The 20,770-nt window shown below is 36.9% G+C and overlaps 1 protein-coding gene across 1 annotated transcript in view; it reads right to left on the bottom strand.

Moving 5' to 3' along the window:
- Positions 1–20,770, bottom strand: part of slit2 (slit homolog 2 (Drosophila)) — a 90,657-nt gene that overhangs the window by 59,546 nt on the left and 10,341 nt on the right.

The following is a 20,770-nucleotide window of genomic DNA, read 5'->3' on the forward strand; positions in this document are numbered from 1 at the left end:
TTATGTTGTGTCTGCTATATTGGAACGCTTTTGTTAAACTAATACAATACAACAAGACAAAGTCATTAGCTAACAAGGCATTTAAAAGGTACTTTAGTTTAAGAACCTGTAATATTGAGTTAGTACATTTAAAAACACAAACCAACACATTCCCACCTGTGAAAGGTTATCCCTTTTTTAACCATCGGCTATGCGGGATTGTGGCATCTTCGATTATTCATTGATCATTAGAAATTTTAGAAAACATATTAGTAACATGTTAAGCTTTTATTTGTGACCTGTCTCCTTAGAGGGACGCCAGAGGGACAGAAGTTTACTTCACTATATTACAATTAAATCCTAATCTAATCATGGCAAACTATATATCGTTGGAAAGGTCTTAGACTCCTAAAAAGATATTTTACCACTGTTTTTTGTTACAACTTATGTAGGAACAGTAACTTACTTAACTTACTTTGAATAATTACTGAATAATTAAGCTTTCCATTGATATATGGTTTGTTAGGATAGGACAATATTTGGTCGAGATACAACTATTTGAAAATCTGGAATCTGAGGGTGCAAAAAAATCAAAATATTGAGAAAATTGCCTTTAAAGTTGTCCAAATTAAGTTATTTGCAATGCATATTACTAATCAAAAATTAAGTTCTGATATATTTACAGTAGGAAATTTACAAAATATCTTCATGAAACTTGATCTTTACCTAATTTCCTAATGATTTTTGGCATAAAAAAAAATTAATAATTTTGTATTTTTGGCTATTGCTACAAATATACCCCAGCAACTTAAGACTGGTTTTGTGGTCCAGGGTCACATTTTAGAAATTATATAAATTATATAGCAATTGAAACCTTAAAATTCATCCTTAAAATTGTACTTCGAAATCATACTAGAAATTTAGTTTTTTGTTCATGAATTATAACAATTTAAGTTTAGATATTCAAAAATGGAGGTGACAGTTAAAGGGTTGAAAAAGGAATACTGTCATTTTAACGTCTTTTGTTCATCTTAAAAACACAAATGACTGATAGCTTTAATGAAACCTGAGAGATTTATCTTTTAATTAAGAAAGTCCATTCCACCTAAACGTTGATGCTTCATTAAGTTCATAAAGACATCATAAAAATACTCCATGTGTGTCAATAAATAGCAGTAAATACAGATCAGCACACATAATAGTAAATGGCAACTCAACCATACTTGATGCACAGGAACAAATCTCAAAGAGCATATTTATAAATAAAAGCCTTAATTAAATGGTTCATTATATAGTGATCATATCTCCTGAGGACTTGAGTTAATCCACTCAGTTCACATGGATGTCTTTACAAACGTTAAAGTTTTGGAAGAATGGAGAAGTAAGAGACAAATCTTTCAGGTTACATTAAAAAAAAAATGCCATCTGTGTTTCAAAGACAAACAAAAGCCTTATAGGTTTAGGATGACATGAGGGTGAGTGTTTAGCACATTAGGTGTGATCTGATAAGCATCTAGTTTTGAAATTACTGACGCCTCATGCATTCATCTGACACTTACAGTGACAAATTCCTACACAGACACCGACGCGACGCGAGAGAGACTTCTGAGCAGAAAGAGACATCTAAAATTAACTGCCCCACATGAGTAGAACGACATTACCACCCAGAGTGAAAGCACACACACACACTAACACAAATACACACACATGCAAACCTCACACTGCGTCTACAACAAATGCACATACAGTTTCAGTGGACAACTGTATTATGTCTGATAAAATTTTGACTTTCACTTAAAATTGAACTTCACTGCAGTGTGTGTGTGTGTGTGTGTGTGTGTGTGTACACGTGCATTTGGGCTCGTCTTTAGACCTTTGTGAGTGTGTATAAATATGAGACCAGTTGTCGACAGGTTTAGGTTTATTGAGAGAGAGTGTTTTTATAGGGTGTGTAAGTGTGTGTGTTTGTCTGTGTGGTGTTGATCCATGTTAAGCTCTTGCAGTCGTTATATCTGTGTGTCACATTCCCGACAGTTCCTGCATTATTTTTAGAGGCCAGGGGATTTACACAGACACACATATCCAGTAAACCTAATCTCGATGAGAAATACCGTTTTGCACTGAGACAAGTTCAAATCAAGTTTCCACAATATCAGCAGAGTTCAAGTCACAGCTCAGTTTAACGTATTAAACTGATGCAGATGTCAAACGGTCTTCTACAAAACATTCCTGAGACTTCTCAAACATAGAGAAGTTTGACTTTTGCTTTGGGGTTTTTGACCATTTTTTTATGTCCTTCTTTGCATTTGAACCCAACATCTTTTTAAAAAGACACATAATCACTCTGCGTGTGTGTGAAAAGTGTTGATTAGAAAAGTTCAGTGGTCCGAACCGCTTGCTGTTGGGGTCTTATGACTAAGCCAAACTCATTCACAACCCAAACGATTTCTAGTCAGAATGAGAAACGCATCAGAAGAGGAAGAGACCTCACGGAGAAAGAGGTGATGAGGAGGAAGTTGGTTTTGTAAAGGGCACCGCAATGGCCGACGCTTTGAGGCTCTTAGGAAGGAGCTGGCAAACAGAGCGTAACGTACGTGAGAGAAATCGTCAATGGAAATGAAGTACGTTTTCTGGAGAGTGGGCTTAGTGGCGGGAGAGGGGGATTATCTGAAAAATTCCTTTCAAGAACTTTAAAAGTCCATTTTGTCTCTCCGACAAATCTCTTTTTCTCTTTCTCTTTCTTTCTTTCTAACAAACACACTTCCGAATGGTGGTATTATGTTGCATGTCTTTATCATAATAGTGAACTGGACAAGTGAGATTACAGTGACCTAACATGGGAGGAATTCCTGGGAGAGAGACTGAGAGTGAGAGAGACAAAGGGAAAAATAAAATTAACACCTGCTAGACCCACATTCCCAAGTGAAAACATTTCTATCCCAAAGGAAAACATACAGTAGAGGGAAGAAAAGCTGAGGAAAAGAGAGCGAGTGAGTGAGAGAAAAGCACCAAATACACATCTATTGAAATGATCGGGGCCAATTAGTCCCCATCTGTCAGTTCGGCACTACACACACTGACAGACAGGAAGAGCGATTGAGGTACTACTTTAGTATGACATAAACATGCACTCAGACACATACTTCACACACATAAATTTAAGTAGCACAGGAAGTCAAGTTGGTTTGGGTCAGAACAAGAGGCATAAACTGTCAATGTGACCTTGATATGAAAGTTACTGAGCCTGTAGGGATTTTTTTAGTCTAGGAAGTTAAAAATTCTCAAAAAATGACCCTCATATCACTCATTGTTATGCAGTTACAAAGAATAGGGACTGAAGCTTTTAATAGGACTTCTGTTCGTCGTTGAGACACAAATGAAGATATGAAACCTGAGAGATTTCTATCCCTCCATTGAAAGTCCATTACACCAAAACTTTGACGCTTTAAGAAGTTCAAGAAAAGATTGTGTTCTATGAATTAAAAGCCTAAATTAAATCTGTCCATCATACAAACTGATCTTGTCTCTTCAGGAGACTTGGATTTAACCACTCAATGTGGATTTGAAAAAAGCACTTTTTGAAAAAGCACTTTCAGTGGAGGAACAGAAATTTGTCATGATTCAATAAATACACCACCCTGGCTCGTTGGAAATATATGCTTGAGGTGACATTTATGCAACACTGTTATTAAAGCATGTTTCAAAGTTAAATGTCCAGGGAGTGGTGCTAAAAAGTGCGTTCAGTATGTGACAATGGCCACGTTTTATCACACTGGTTCAGGTGTGTATTGTTCTGGTTCAGAATTCAAATGAGCTACTGAGCAAACCTATTGCTTTAGAAAATCCATGAAGCTGTATATAACACTAACATTCAAAATATTTCAAATCTTGCAGCATGTTAAAATTGTTTTGAAGTCATAACATAATATTCTGCAAGTAACTGTGTAAAATTAGGCTTTATTAATCAAAATTCTGGCCCTGCAAATCATACTTGTGAAAAGGATTAAAAGTTGTCTGAGATGTACAGCCTCTAGTGTTAATTTCAGCTGAAACCTGCAGCGATTTGTATGTATAGATATGTTTTTTTAATTTTGCAGATACAGTTGAAGTCAAAAGTTTACATATACCTTGCAGAATCTGCAAATTGTTAATTATTTTACCAAAATAATAGGGATCATACAAAATGTATGTTATTTTTTATTTAGTACTGACCTGAATAAGATATTTCACAAAAAAAAGACATTTATAGCCTACAAGAGAAAACAGAAGTTGAATTTATAAAAGATTCAAAAGTTTAAATACACTTGATCTGTAATACTGTGTTGTGACCTGAATGATCCACAGCTGTGTTTTTGTTTGTCTGTTTGTTTGTTTGTTTAGTAATAGTTGTTCATGAGTCCCTTGTTTGTCCTGAACAGTTAAACTGCCCATTGTTCTTCAGAGAAACCTTCAGGTTCCTCAAATTTTTCAGCATTTTGGTGTATTTGAACCCTCTCCAACAGTGACTGTATGATTTTGAGATCCATCTTTTCACACTGAGGACAACTGAGGGACTCATATGCAACTATTACAGAAGGTTCAAATGCTCACTGATGCTCCTGAAGGAAAAACGATGCATTAACAGCCGGGGGGTGAAAACTTTTTGAATTTAAAGATCAGGGTAAATGTAACTTATTTTGTCTTCTGGGAAACATGTAAGTATCTTCTATAGTTTCTGAAGGACAGTACTAAATGATCAAATAAGTTATTTAGGCAAAATAAGAAAAATGTACACATCTTCATTCTGTTCAAAAGTTTACAACACAGTATTAAGAATCAAGTGTATGTAAACTTTTGAACAGGGTCAATTTTATAAATTCAACTATTATTTTTTCTTGTGGACTATATGTAAACATCTTTTATGTGAAATATCTAATTCGAGTCAGTACTAAATAAAAAATAATATGCATTTTCAACTATAAAAACTAACTATAATAAAGTCAATTCATTTTGATTTCTTTTTCATTTCAAGATAGGGTTTCGGAGGACTTAGAATATAGTGAGCAATTCACATGAAACACTTTTAAATATACTTTTTGGTATTTTAGGATTCGTTTGATGCTTGAAACTGTCTCCTTCTGTCTTCCACAGTCAAACAAAAAGTTTACAACAGGTTTAAGGTTTACAACAACTGAAAGTGAGTAAATGGATACAGAATTTCCCTTTAACTCTCCTTCTCGCTTTCTCTCTCACTCACACAGGCTTATCTAAACTACTGATTTCTGTGCCTGATAGAGCATTGTAGACTTGCATAAAGACACATTCCATAAATGCATGTTCATCGACCATGTCAAGACCATCGTAGCAATTTCCGCCTCACTGGAAAAAACAATACAGGTATCTGCGGGTGACTGTGCCTTGTGTATGTGAAGGTGCATGAGTGTATATGAAGAGTTCTGATTTAAAAAATGTATAATGGTGCATCAAAACCTTCAGTGCTCAGGTAAATGCGTGTGTATATGTTTGATTGATCTTAAAAGGCAGCAGCTCCATCATTACTGGTATTCCACATCCAAAGAGACACACACACCTGTTTTTATATGTTCTTCCCCACCTTTTATGAGTTTGACACTTGTCACTATGAATGGGTCACTACGAGACATAATTAAGTAAATAATGACAGAATTTTCATTTTGAAGTGAATGATCTCTTTAATTGCATTTTGAATGTTTCCTATGTTGTCTTTAATCATCAGTTCAGTATGGTAATAACTGATGCATAAACCAATCATCAAACCGTTCATCACCCTTCTGTGGCTGACACCTGTCCTTCTCTCAAAGATTTGCTCCTCTAAAAGTTCATTAGTTCATTTCTCTCTCCCCTGCTGAGTAACGGCTTTTGGGGAGCTCACACATTCTTTGACACACACATACATGCATGCACAAACACACTTTCATCTCCCTGTGCACGCTGACCCAGCGCGGGGAGCCTCAGGCTTTTAATTGCTGCCATGGTGATTCCCTTCATTCTGAAAAGACAAGCGTCTCCACCCCTCTGCTTAGCACGTCACTCTCACTGCAGTCACACTCGTTTACCGCTGCCACCCCCTCAAACCATACTATACCTCCTCTCATCTCCCCTTTCCCTGCCCATCACCCCCTTAACCTCCACAAAGAGACAGAAAGAAGAAAACATAAAATGAGATGTCATTTTTGTGTACCACTGAAACATCATTTACTCTTTACAGTCATTCAAAGCTGTTTGGGTCATTTGAAATTGTGTTTATTACATTGGAATGTGTGTGGATGTGTGTTTGTGTGCAAACACCGCAAAGGCTTAACAATGCAATGAATCATAAAAACATGCAGTAACCTATTTTAAGTGAACTTTTGAACCTTTTCTGTTAACCCCCTCCATACACACGCACACCCCCACAAGACAAAAGTCAGGAGAGCCCTTATTACATTTGTGTTTTGTTTCAACAGGTAGAGTGGTGTCATTCTCCACCTCTCTACTCCTCCCCTCCTTTCAAATGCACATTCCTGCAATTACACACACACAAACACACACACTCTTAGATCTAATGAGGACATACCACAGGCTGTTTTTATATAAAGCTAATTATACTGATTAATTTGAACCCTAAATGTAGCCATAAAAAAATAAAAATCTCATCATCTCATCATCAAATCATTTTTGGGGATAACTTCAACTGTAGTAACTGTGTTTTTTCATAGATTATTGGAGTACATTTTACAAGAAAATACTATTTCAGTCTTTCAGAATTTCATATTTAACTCAGTGTGTTACTTGACGTTCCTTTTTGATTAACTGTGGAATATACTAACATTTTCTGAGATTAGAAATTTGTTCAGGTTTAATAATTGTGACCCTGGACCACAAAACTAGTCGTAAGGGTAGGATGTTAGGACAGCACAATATTTGGCAAAGATACTCTTTATTTGGAAAAGATACTCTTTGAAAATCAGGATTCTGAAGGTGCAAAAAAATCTAAATATTGAGAAAATCGCCTTTAAAGTTGTCCAAATGAAGTTCTTAGCAATGCATATTACTAATCAAAAAAGAAGTTTTGATATATTTATGGTAGGAAATTTACAAAATATCTTTATGGAACATGATCTTTAAATAATATCCTAATGATTTTTGGCATAAAAGAAAAATCAATAATTTTGACCCATACAATGTATTTTTGGCTATATATAAATATACCCATGCTACTTAAGACTGGTTTTGTGATCCAGGGTCACATATATGCTATATTACAATAAGAGATAAATAAAAAGATATTTTAAAAGGATATAAAAAAATGAAACTACTCATTTGTTCTTTATTTTTGTTTTTGACTTTAATTAACTTAATGTGCCAAGCTAATGTTTCTTTATTAGAAACCCAGTCTGTGAAAAGTGAGAAAGACCACACACTGTTGAAACCGAGAGTTATACAAATTTATACGAGTCAAAGCGAGTGCCAGATATATCACTTTTCCCTAAAGCTAAGCCTTTAATAAGTCAGCAGCTTGAGTTTAAAAAAAGGTGAATTTTCCAAAAACTCTAATTACAATCCTCGGACCCCAAAGGAGAAAAGGTCAATTTAAATCTGCCTTGTTCTCTTTTGCCTTGTTAAATTGAGGCATCTCATTTTCATCAGGTGTAGTGGCAGTTCTATAGTGGTTATTTGAGGAGTGAAAGGATGTGGAAACATGAAAAAAAAAGCCACGTTTATCCGGTATCCAAGCAAACAGCCGCAGAAAGACATACCAGAGAGTCTTTATATCGTTCTGTTACCTGAGGACACACACACACACATTTAATGCTCCCTGAGGCAGTGAGATCTGACACACCCTTGTATCACCCTGCAATTAGGAAACCCGCTTACATCATCCCTTAAGCTACTGTTACACACACACACACACACACACACACACACACACCCAGGAAGCCAGCAACAGAGCTGACAGACACATAATCAAGTGTCACCGTACATGTCTGCCTCCCACCGTGCCTGATCATAAATGGGCAGGTTTAGAGCCCCAGAGACTAAGAAGAGGATCAGCTTTTCAGGCTATGGGTGGTCTTCAGGAAATATTTTGTAATATCCCTTCTTTCAAAACAGTCTCTGTCCTCCTACCCGCTCGCTCTTTAGGTGGCCATTATGATGCTTTTTTATGATGATATAATGCTTTACCGTACTTGTGCAGGGCCCAGAAGTGGGGGGCTGTGAGACATAGTAAACGACTCATTTTGCCTTTGATTTAAAAGCTCTAAAAAATGCACGGGTGTTCCAAGAAACGTAAAAAGTAAGCCTTTCTCGTGAAGCATTTTTATGAGAATGTGATGAGATGATAAGCTCCTCTGAGCAGCCAAATGAACTTGCAATTGTTAAAGCTTTATGATTTGTCTGCAACAGCTTGTTATGGAAAATGTATTTGGAAAAACTGTGCACAGTGTACGCTTATATTTCACTTATTTGGTCTGTTTCATTTCTTCTATATAGGTTTTTTTCTTTTTCTTTTTCTCATTTACACATCAAAAACATTGTGTGATCAAACGCCTTTCAAGTTTTTCATACACTGTTTAAACTGCACTTGTTGGAATCCTGCAATAATTAAACAATATTAGATGAATTAAACAGCTTTTCCCAGCATTTTATTACTTAATCTTACATATTTACCAAAGATTTTGGTAAAAACTGCGAGAGCCTTCTCATCTCAGAAGTTTTATTTCATCAATTAATTACAAATCTCTTACTAAACAGGATCACAACAGCCAAAACCACACAAAGTAGAATTAAATAGCTATAAATTGGCTAAATGCATTAACGACATATTCATGCCCACAGTCTAAGCTAAAAGTTGTCATGGTGTACTAGAGCGAATTTGGTGGTTTCATCTGTTGTAAGGGACTGAACTGGGTTATCATTTAAACTTATATTTGTGCGAATAGTCAGTTGACAGCAATTTGTTTTGTATTTTTGATTCACACTTAGTGTGAATAGGCCAATACATGGAAGCACTCAGAGGTGTGGTAACCACAAAACCAGTCATAAGGGTCAATTTTTTTAAAACCTGAGATTTCTGAAAGCTGAATAACTAAGCTTTCCATTGATGTATGGTTTGTTAGGATAGAACAATATTTGGCCGAGATACAACTATTTGAAAATCTGGAATCTGAGGGTGGAAAAAATCTAATATTGAGAAAATCGCCTTTAAAGTTGTCCAAATGTTCTTAGCAATGCATATTAGTAATCAAAAATTAAGTTTTGTTATATTTATGGTATATTTAATTCAAGTTTATATTTAAGTTTATATTAAGTTTATATTTAATTCACAAAATGTCCTCATGGAACATGATCTTTTCTTAATATCCTAATGATTTTTGTCATTTAAAAAAATATTTGATCATTTTGACCTATACAACGTATTGTTGGCTATTGCTATGAATATAACTGGTTTTGTGGTCCAGGGTCACATATGAGTGTACATGACTTAAAACATTTTACAAAAGTAATATTCATTTCTTTTTCATCTTTTTAATGAGACACACATGCACATACACAGGTGTGGTCCTTATCAGCCAGGGCTAAGCCCAGGTGCTCAGTGTTAAGCCACCGTACAACTTTCACCAGTGACCCTGAGGACATCTCACCTTTGCTCACTTAACCTCTAGACACTTTGCACACACTGGCTAAACGCAGGAATTTACAACTTAACACGCACACACATACACACACTAACATACCCTCAATGGAAGACACCTTTAAAGGAACATATGGAGGTCTTGTGTTTGTGACCAGACACAACCTGATAAAACAGTATACAGACAAAATCAACACACACACAGCGAGAGAGGCAACTTCCACACCCTGCTGCCCTTATGTCAGCAGTTAATTGGCTAAAACAACGGAGTGATTAACCAAGTAAAAGAAAAGACGTGATGGTTGTTAGTGTTTGAAAGAGAAGGGTTAAGACACAGAGAGAGAAAGGAGAAAGAGAGTGAGGGTGATTGTTAGAGAATTCACATTAGCAAAAGCCGATTAGAGGGCATACACTGAACAGGATCAACTGGGTAAGCCAGAGAACAACACTAAGCTTTCATTCAGAGACTCAACCCTTTCAAACAGATCCTGATTTGTGCAGCATCCAAGACACACACACAGATATATATACATATATACACACACACAGGGTGGCAGACATTCCTCTGGGAATAAAACTCTGTGAGAACTCAGATCTTAGTGTATCAGAATGGGTGGTGATTATGGGTGCTGTAGAAGGACAAAAAGCCTCACTGCATTTGATGTTTCGCGCACAATGCTGCTTAGACATGATCTATTCAGACTGGGCAAGTCTGACCCATAAACCTGACACACTCTCTAATAAAAGAGTCCTATGAGCCCTTTCTGACCCTGCTTTCTCCTTCACCTCATTGTATACTGCCTTCAACTCATGTTGGAATGACTGTATTTATGAAAGGAATAACACAGACATGGATAACATATTTCTAAATGAATCAAAGAAAAGTTGGAATTCAGTCTTAAAGGGATAGTTCACCCAAAAATAAAAATTCTGTCATTAATTACTCACGCTCATGTCGTTCCAAACCCGTAAAACCTTTGGTTATCTTCCGAACACAAATGAAGATAGTTTTGATGAAATCTGAGAGCTTTCTGACCTTGCATAGACAGCAAGGTGTTTTTTATTTTTAAATAAGCATTTTTATCAGGCTCCTATGTATAGGTTTCTACCTAAGTACCGGTACTTCTGATTGGGTTGAGGCTGGGATTTAGTGAGTTTGAAGTAAAACTATTTGATGGACGTATGTGTCGAGAGCAGTCACTCCGTAACTTTATCTCATTTTTGACCGAGGTGGTTTTTAGAGAGTTTTGCATCTGAACTCTTCATATAGAGATTTTGCTGTAGATGAAAGTCAGATATAAAGTTTGCAAAAAAAATGGTTATGATAAACATGCTTACACAAATGAAACCACATATGAAGTCAAACATTATATCACAACTAAACGTTTTTGTTACATAAAGCAAACCGTGAATGATTAGGTTTACATTGGTCACTTGCTCTGTGTCCATTGATTTCTATATTATAGATTATAGATATATTTTCTATTTTATAGTTCAGTGTTTCATGCATTGTTTATGTGCTTGAAACTTGTAATTGCAATATTTTTGACTTCACTTGAAGGCCACAATAAATAAAAAGCATCAGTTACACATTTGTTTATTTCAGTTGTTTATACAGGCACTAAAAGTGTCCAATCCTTGTCAGGAACTGAAAGAGAGAAAAAGAAATACAAAACTGTCCATTGTTGTTTTTATTCTGACCAAAGTCACTTAAATGCACACCGCATTGTAATTACGACTTTCAAACATGCAAGTAGGAATTTCCCAGGAGGACTTTAAGACGGCACTTTCCAATGTATCTTTTATGTAACAGTACAAGAGATAAAAAAAAAAAGAATCTGAATGTTAATTTATGTTTTATTTGATCATTTATTATCTTACATATGATTATCCGGCTTGTCTGTTTTCATACACTATGCATGACCTCAATGACTTCAGGATGGGTCTTCAATCAACACACAGCTCAAAATGCAAAATAAGAGATATTTACAAGAGCATGCTGAGAAAAAGGTTCGGTCTATTTAAACAACATTTTCTCTGAGCAATGAAAAATAGACTTTGGTCAAGAAAAAGGCCAAACCAGCAAAACACACACTGTACACTGCACACACACACTTCCACAAACACCCACACACAAATTCTCACACACCACCGAAACTACTCACTGCTGTTTGACAAACTTGAAAACCTGACAAGCTAAACACCACAGAGGGCGTGAGTGTGTGTTTGTGTCCAGTCTTGGTTGACCATAGGAAGTGTGTGATTCAGTCATCCCAGTGTCTCCTCTTTCACCGGCTGTGTTGCAATACTTAGCGTGACCTTCCTAGGCAACATCTGTACGTGTCTATGATGTCCACAAATGCTGTCTAGGTAGACAGCTCACTAGATTTTAAAATGCAGCCGTCGCCTCACCTCACTCTTCTAAGGTCAGGAAGTGAGGAAGTGACTCGGCAACTATACACCAATCAGGGAAACATTACGTTGCCACGGAGATGGAAGGAAGCGGTAATTAAATAATGACAGAGCTGCGGCTGAAGCCTGTTATTACTGAATTACATACATATACACGTGCACACAGATGTACACTTTCACTCTGTGTCACCCTGTCAATCTCACGCAGAGTTTCCATGTGTAATTTTGAGCAGTGTTTGCTTGTTACACCTCTTGTGTCTGATGTGTGTCAGTCCTTCTTTGTGTATGCTCACTTGTTTGTGTTTGTGTGACTGTGAGTGTGAGAACTCAAAGTGAAGAGGCTCTGTTAAGAGGTTAAAGATGACAGCAGTGCTGAAGAATGCTGACAATTCCACTCCAGCGCTGCTGAACTCACTCCTATTCCCTCAGAATGGCCTACTGTGCCACTGTGTGACCAGAGCCAAAATGGAGTCCACTTCAGAGCAATTACACTCCCACGCTTTCACTCAGAATAGACGACTGTGTGACTGAGCAAACGGAGCCAAAATGGAGTCCACCTTTCAGAGTTCACACCCCGTACAGCTGCATAATAAACAACAAATGAACTTGCAACTTTCACGTCAACAATACCTGATGTTGTTGGCTGGTAGTGTAAGGCTGGTGGAGCATTAAATCTATGTTTGTTTCAACAGGGTTTTTTTAAACACACTTCAGTAAGCACAAAAGTTAGATTACAAGTTAAAGCAATAGTTTACCCAAAAATGAAAATTCTGTCAATTACTCACCCTCATGTCGTAAACCAGTAAGGCCTTCGTTCATCTTCGGAACACAAATTAAGATATTTTTTATGAAATCCGAGAGCTTTCTGACCCTGCATGTACAGTAACAGTACATTGACAGAGGGCGTGGCTGAAGCTTGGTGCTGACGTGACTGTCATAGTGACAATAACCAATCACATTACCTTTCTGGTGTTGCATGAATGCGATTGGCTAGCATCCGCACTAGTATATTTACATAAGGCGATCTGATTGGTTGACGCTTGCGTCAGTTTTCAACTTCTGCCGCGAGCAACACCAGTGACGCAACGCAATGAACCTCGGCAATGCTTGACGTCACTCCGTTTAAAGTAAATGACGTGATGTTGACGCTGACACCCCGTGTGAATGCATCGTAACGCAACTACCACGTTCAAGGCCCAGAAAGATAGTAAGGACTTCATTAAAATAGTCCATGTGACATCAGTGGTTCAGCCGTAATTTTATGAAGCTACGAAAACTCTTAGCTTGTTGAATAATGTTTTCAAACTTTATTCAACAATTTCTTCTCTTTCATGTCAGTCTTCGATGCACATTTACGAGAGTACAATAATGCAAAAGTTGTCAAACGCAAGTCAAAAAGTCAAACAAGTGATTTTAGGTCATAATTTCTGGAGAGAAATGGTGCAAACACTGGACAAGGATGACACTTTCTAGCATGACCTCCTGTGTTTATGCACACTATCTAATTGAGAATAGTTTGAAAGGCTACATGTTCAGCTGTACAGATATGCTAAATGCCACATCAGAACTGATGTATACTTTAGACTAGTCAAATTTCATATTTTCACGTTGCGCCAACAGTAGGTTGCTCAAGTGCTTTCCATTGTGACTATTATCGAATGGACAATTGACAAAACATACCATCATTATCACTCTATCACTGCTTTTCATAGCACAATTATACAGTATTTTAGAAAAGTTATTTAAGCAGTAAAACGCACTAAGGATGCCACTAAGGATGGCTAACAGCACTAAGGATGCCAAAAAACAATTTGGACTGTACAAAATGGACCTCAAGAGATTGTGTTTAACAATTTCCTATTAAAAAATACCTAAAAAGTCAACCCCCCGGAATGTTATTGTAAAATTTGTACACTGTGTACAACCACTTTTTTTTTGTACTCAAAAGACTCATTCATACTCTTAATAACAATGTGGAAGCAAACAGTTTTAAAGACTTCCATAATAATTTTCAGTGATAGCTTAATTCTCCATCGGGCTACTTTCCACCTTTCAGTGGAAATGTAATGCTGATTCCTTACACTGATTTGCTTGTAAAGGAAGTCGATATCTGACACCCTAAACGTAACAGATTAGCTGATATAACACTAATCAAGGGCCTTAATTATTTAATTTAAGTGCTTCCAGTGGTGCGCCGCTCTGTAGCCGTGGAGATATTGTGTTCTAGTTGCCGTGGTGTTGTGAAGGTGAAACTAAAGACCATGGAGTGGCCAGGATGGTTGCTAGGATACGGCCGGAGTTTCAGTTACATGCTAACAAGAAATTGCCCACTTCTTGTTACCCGTCACTAAGACACTCGCTCACACGTAAACAATCTCAGACACAAACACACAACCACACACTCGGCCACACACAGAATTAGAAAAGTGGCTTGCTCAATTTGAAAAGGACATCTTTAACACTCAGTTATGTGTGTGTGTGTGTGGGTAACCTCACACGTGTACATGTGGGTGCATGTTTAGAGACAAAATATAAGCCCCACGTAGTGCAGCCTGACAGGTCAAATAAGCATTGAGATTGATGATGCTGTTTTGAGAAGTGATCCCCAAATCTAATGCACTTTAACTTCATCAAATCCATTTCACATAAATGTGGAAAAGGATTAGAGATGAGCCCAGATAACACACCCTGTTCATGAACCAAATACACACATTCTTGCACACCAATGGGGCTTTCAAAAGTTTTCACAAGTTGAAATATCAGATTTCAGTAGAAAAAACAGGCGGAAAACAGTCTGAAATACACAGTTAACTAAAAACTTGTCAAAAACACATATTGACTGGTTTAAACAAACATAAATCACTTATCAAGTGGGTTTGAACCGTTTAATGGTCAAAGGCCATAACTGTGTGGTCAACTGATAAAAAGTGTGTCTCGTGAATCCCCCACACACTCTCTCACACACACATGCAGGTGTTTTTTTTTATAATTGTGGATGGCTCAGTGCCTGCCCTGGAGACTGTCTGTCTGAGACTCTCTCCTGAGTAATGCTCAGGTGTGTGTGTGTGTGTGTGTGTGTGTGTGTGTGTGTGTTTGCCAACCCTCTTTTAGTTCTCTCACCTACCAAACAAACTTAAAATATTCTCTCTATCAAACCGCAAAAATCTGAAAAAGATAAAATGTATATTTTACACTGCATAAGCTAGGTGAAATTAATTCTTGCAAACAACTGTAAGCAAAACATTATGTATACAAACATTGTAAAATTGAGATTATTCTAGCTTCATAGCTATTCGTGCAGCTTTATCTGTCAAGCCGAACATTCATAACACTGCATTTAAACTATTCTGTATTACCAGAATACCATTATGTTTTGAATGTCATAATGGCATAAACAAAAGCATATATACTACTAAATGACTAAATGCCCCTGGATACAAAAATAATAATAATAATAGTGTGAACCAGTTTATTCAAACAGCCTGCAGGCAAAAATAACGTCTGTGTTATATTTGCATGACAGAAAACAGGAGAATGTGAAAAAGAATGGATTTGGTATCAATTTGCTTAGTTTTATTACTTTCCAATGCAAAAAAATGTTAATATCAAGACTGCCAATTAATTATAATTATGTGATATTTTAATTAACTGAATCCAATTATTAATATTTGCTTAGAAAAGTTGACTTCCAGAACAAAAATTTACAGATAATTTACTCACCCTCTTATCATCCAAGATGTTTGTGTCTTTCTTTCTTCAGTCGTAAAGAAATTGTTTCTGTGGGAAGATATTCCAGAATTTATCTCCATATAGTGGACTTCAATGGTGCCCCGAGTTTGGAAGTTTAAACTTCCAAAATAGTTTCAATGCAGCTTCAAAGTGCTCTGAACGATCCCAGCCAAAGAAGAAGGGTCTTATCTAGCAAAACCTCCAATTTCAAAATCATCCTACATTGCTGTTTTACCTTTTTTTGTAAAGAGCATTTGATCTTCTTTGCACGTTCACTTTGTAAACACTAGGTACTTCGGTACTTCTGCAACGATGTAGGTTAATTTTCATGTTGGAGGAGAAAATGAAATGGGAGTTTTTTCGACATACCCTAACTGTATTGACCCCGATTACACAGAGTTCACATGCGCATCACAGAGAATAGACAAGACCAGCGTTTGAGGTTTAAAAGGAATATAAATTGAACATTTTTTTAGAATATAACCGATCATATCACTTGATAAACTTGTGGGCACCGTTGAAGTCCATTATTTATCCAGTCCAGTAATTATCTGTACATTTTTGTTCTGGAAGTGAACTTCTCCTTTAAGATTAATCAATTAAAAAGACAATTAAAATTGAAAGTCGTAGTTTAAATAAATAGTTTATATTTAGTAATATTTTATCATATCTGCTGCTGGATTAAAATTCACATACCATTGCTCAAAATGTTCACTGCTTGCCATGTGGCTTGCTCAGGTATTTCATGAAGAATTTTAGCAAGTGGTGTGCAACAGATTTAGCTTTTACCTGTTGCGTCTTGCTTAAATATTCTCATTTGCATATTTTTAGACAGCATAGTAATGAACTGGCAGCTTCAGCAGATGATTTACTCATTCTACTTAAACCTGCAACCCGAAATTGCATGTTTTTTAACAACCAAGGAGTAAAATATATTATTTCGAATCCTCTGAAGACATAAAAATGTCTAAAATGCAGGTCATGCACACAAACACAACAACACAAGAAAACACGACTCTGACATACATGTACACACATGTCTACAAGCTTGAGGTTTTTCCATTATGAGTCATTGTCACTATGGCAACAGGCTATAAACTCTTTTCCTGTCTTCATTAAAATCTGATTATGAATGAAATTAAATCCCACACATGCACACGCTCGTACGCATATACACACACATATACACTTGCAGCTATTAACGCTATACTTCAACAGACAGGCGACACTTCACTCTATTGTATCCATCTTTAATTTCAAAACTGTTCCCACCAACTCGTGTGAACAGACAAGGCTTAGCAAGTGTGTGTGTATGTGTGTGTTGTGTGTCCGTATGTGTGTGTCTTGTGAGCTGAGAGGACTGGGGTTAAGCGTCCACTCCGCAGACAAAAGCCAAACTCTCTACAGCACTGTGACCTAGGAAACGCCGAGCTCGGTAAACACACACACGCAGACACACACTCTGAGATGGCAAACAGTTTGGCTTGTCTAGCGTTTGGTGTGCGGATTAAGCAAGAAAACCACTATGATTTTTCACCCCGAAAACTCGTGGCACATTGCTCAAGAAAACCGCATAGTCAAAGCCATATTTAAAATCAGCTAAGCGTGTGTGAACCCAAAGCCACTGCTAACAGACATGACAGGAATATGAAGATGTCTGCTGGCATATTCGCATATTCAACCTCTCGCTTTTTCTACCCGTTTAAGTTTCTAATCTTCTCACGAAGTGGTTCTCATAACATCACGTCAGTGTTCCCAGAGACTTCACAATGTTTTGCTTTGGTTTGCAAGCGCTGTAACACAAGCAGACCTGATGATTTTAATTTATGATCTGAGGTTAAAGCTGTAATTTCAGCACTTCTGTTACTAAAATAATTGCAAAACATAACAGAATTACAAATATAATGCCTCTTTTCAAAAAGGGGACCCCTTCATCTGGCATTGGTCAATCAAACGGAGAGTTACGCACCAATGTTGTTTTGTCAGGGGTCCAAAATAACATAAACGGTTTTCTATATAAAAATCATACATGTTTAGAATTCATTTTTTGGATGGACTATCCCTTTAACCTAAAAGAAAAATTCAACACTTCAGCTTTATGAAGTGATGCCAAACTTTTCATCTCTTCATAAGAACATTGATCAGTATCAGTCCTTATGATTCAAGAAATGTATGCAAAAACAACTTACACAATTACCATTGTAAGGCATTTGATTTGACCTAATAACCAGTGACAGGCTCAATAAAAGCCACACACAGACGTCACAACGGGAGAAATTCCTTCGGTGGTCAGAAACACCCACAAACACACTCAGAAAGTTTGCACAGTGTGAAACAGCAACTAACGGTTACTGGATGAGGGATGATGGCTACGTGACATGACAACAGTAACCGTAGCAACTATGAGCGGGTATTCGCACCAGTAGATATGTTTGCGCCAGCTTGATTCAGAAAAAAAAAAGTAACTGCCTCCCACCAACCCCAGCATCTACAAAATCACAAGACACTACAGGCAAAATCCATTGTTTTGTAATGCACTGGTCAACTTGGAAAGAAAGTGAAAAGAAAACTTCCAAAACTCAAACATTTAAGTGTTTCTTTTATTACACTTTATTGATTTGCATTTGTAGATTTCTCCACTTCAGTAGCAATTGCATAAAACAAACTTTCTGGTTTGTTTTCCTCTAAATCTATATTACCTCTAAATCTATATTCTGAAGGTTTTTACTGAGTGGTTTGTTCATATATTATTCACCTAGTTTTTATTTCTACAGTTTTATTTTCTTACATTTTATTTCTAAAAACAAGGGGAAAATGTATTTTTTAATTTAAAAATTTGCATATTAAATGTCAGAAAACTTTAAATGTAATGTAATTACTTAACTTGAGAAATGTCTTAAATATTTCAGGATATATTTAAATTCCCTCTCTTTTTCTCACTCCATCAGTTTTTTTTTTCATTGGTTTTTCCGTTCTCATTTTCAAACTACTGTTGGGTTTTTACAGAGTTCTTAATGGACTATCAAAAATCTGACCAATCTCTCTCTCTCTCTCTGCCTTCACGCCTCCACTTTTCTCTTTCCCTCAAGTCCCTTTCTTCTTTCTTTCCCACTTTCTCTCTATCCAAACAGACACAGCTGTGACCGACCTGCTGTCCGTGAGAAATGTTATCTGAACGTTCTCTCCAACATAACCAATGTTATTCAAAGGTTTTCAAACAGGCCTGGCCTCTGAGGAAACAAAAGGCAGAAATACTTCAGCCGCTACTGTGGCAGCGGCCGTATGTGTGTAACCATAACTCATATTCACACAGACACACGCACAAACATATACGCGCACACACACGTACAGCAGAAGCCGGGGTCACTAGGGCACCCGGCAAGATGAACAAAACAAGCTCTAGAAGGTTCTGTCACCCGCTACCAAACCATCCCCCTCAAAAAAAAAAAAAAAAAAAAATCACACACACTCCATCCAGACACATTAACGTCAAACCTGATCAGAGGGGCAGAGGGAGAGGACGCACAGAGACAAGAAAGAAAGAAAGAAAGAAAGAAAGCACATTAAAGCAGCATAAAGGAAAGAAGGGATGAGAGAACAGGAAAAGGAGCAAAATAAACCAAAACGAGATAGACAGAGTGATGAAAGAGGCAGGCAGATAAAAGCTGCACATGTTAGCCACAGATGTAGACGAGCAGAGATAATCTAATGAGGAAAGAACACTGTGTGTGTGTGTGTGTGTGTGTGCGTGTGTCAGGACTTCAAATCAAATAATACTATCAGAAAGTACACTAGCAGTGCTTCCTATTTTTTTCCCTCATTGTCTTTTTTTCTCTCTTACACACCTGCTACCATCTTGCTGAAATTGAGTTGACAGACAGACCAGAAAAACCCTCCCTAAGAATCATAAAATCCTGCACACACACTTTTCATTGACTTCTATTGTTTATATATATATATATATATATATATATATATATATACTGAGCTAATAACATTTCGTACTTATAACATTCTTCATTTTTACATTATCGTTAAAACATTACTTAGGATGTTTATTAAGTCTTTTTCCATTGGCTGGTCCAACAGTGCAGCTCATTTCAGGTTTTATTACCCCTGAGGAGACATTTGGTCCCAACAATGTAGGCACAACTTGACCTCTTCACAAACACAGACACACAATCTGATGCTTTTGAAATGAAAACAAGTAAACAGTGCTTTGGCAAACACATTAATCTGCTTCTTTAACATTTGATTTTAAGACTAGCATTTTACTTGTCACAAACACACACACCTGATAGTTGAGCCTGTAGATCCCAGTGTATTTTTAGGAGACCACACACACAACCATACCATGTCTAGAACATGAACAGTGACTGTATGACAGCAGAAACATGAGCGATATGTGCAGCAGTACACACACAGAGAGAGAAAGACATTTCCTCCATCAACCTCCTGCAAAGTCCGTTAGAATGTTGTTTTTCCTGGTAAAGCTGTTAGCGCTCGCTATCCTTCCTCTCGCTCTCTCAGAGCAGCAGATGTTTAAGCGTGTATCTCCTTTTAACTCAATTTAGTCTGTTCATGGTCTGAACCTCCCTTACTGCTGATCCTAGATGTCCTGCATAACTCAATTATGAGCACACACACACACACACACACACACACACTTCTGTCTGGGAGCAAGATTTAGTTGACAGATGTCAAGATTTTGCTGTGTTTATGCTGTAATTTTCCTCCAAATTTAATGTCACTATCTTTGGGTATTAATAAAAATGTATTAAAACCAAATCTGCAAACCAAACAGGAAATTGGGGAACCAAACAGCATCATTTTAATTCATTAAAAAGTCATCCCAGATGAGAAAGATCCCAGATCCAATTGCAGCACAGCAACAGAAATTTGTGAATAAGCAATATAATGTGTCTAAAATATGTAAACACATTAATAAAAGCTACATTAATTAATAAACTTTGGAAAAGAGACAAAAATCCTGTTTAAAAAAGGCAACAAAAGGAG

Source organism: Labeo rohita, chromosome 1 (genome assembly GCF_022985175.1).
Source record: "Labeo rohita strain BAU-BD-2019 chromosome 1, IGBB_LRoh.1.0, whole genome shotgun sequence".
Lineage (NCBI taxonomy): Eukaryota > Metazoa > Chordata > Actinopteri > Cypriniformes > Cyprinidae > Labeo > Labeo rohita.